The following is a 783-nucleotide window of genomic DNA, read 5'->3' on the forward strand; positions in this document are numbered from 1 at the left end:
AATAATATTCAGTGTTCTAAAACTGATGATGATGATGTTGGCACAACTCTGACAATGTACTAAAAACCACTGATTTAGGAAAAAAAGGTGCCGTCTAGTCGATTCTGACTCATGGCGACCCCATGTGTCACAAAGTAGAGATGCCCCATCGAGTTTTCTTGGCTGTAATCTCTGTGGCAGCAGATCACCAGGCCTCTGAGTTCAGACCACCAACCTGTCAGTTAGTAGTGGAGCACAAACCATCTGTACCCCCTAGGGACCTGTTTCTGCTGTTGTTGGGTGCCACTGAGTCGATTCCGACCCATAGTGATCTCATGTGACACAGTAGAACTACCCCATAGGGTTTTCTAGGCTGTAATTTTTACGGAAGCAGATCACCAGATCTGTCTTCCAAAGAGCCCCTGGGTGGGTTGAAACCACTGACCTCTCGGTTAACAGCCAAGCACTTAACCATTGTGCCACCAGGGCTTTTTTAGGGACCTATAGCCCTGATGGCACAGTGGTTAAGCGCTTGGCTGCTAACAAAAAGGTTGTTGGTTCAAACCCACCAGCCTGCTCCATGAGAGAAAGATATGGCAGTCTGCTTCCTTAAAGGTTACAGCCTTGGAAACCCCACGGGGCGATCTCCTCTGTCACGTCGGGTCCCAGAGAGTCAGAATTAACTCAGTGGCAACAGGTTTGGTTTTGGTTTTTTGGTTTAGTATACTTTAAGTGGGTGGATTGTAAATTATGTGAATTATATCTCAATAAAGCTGACTTTAAAAAGAATATTCTTATACCACC

Source organism: Trichechus manatus, unplaced genomic scaffold (assembly GCF_000243295.1).
Source record: "Trichechus manatus latirostris isolate Lorelei unplaced genomic scaffold, TriManLat1.0 scaffold00153, whole genome shotgun sequence".
NCBI lineage: Eukaryota > Metazoa > Chordata > Mammalia > Sirenia > Trichechidae > Trichechus > Trichechus manatus.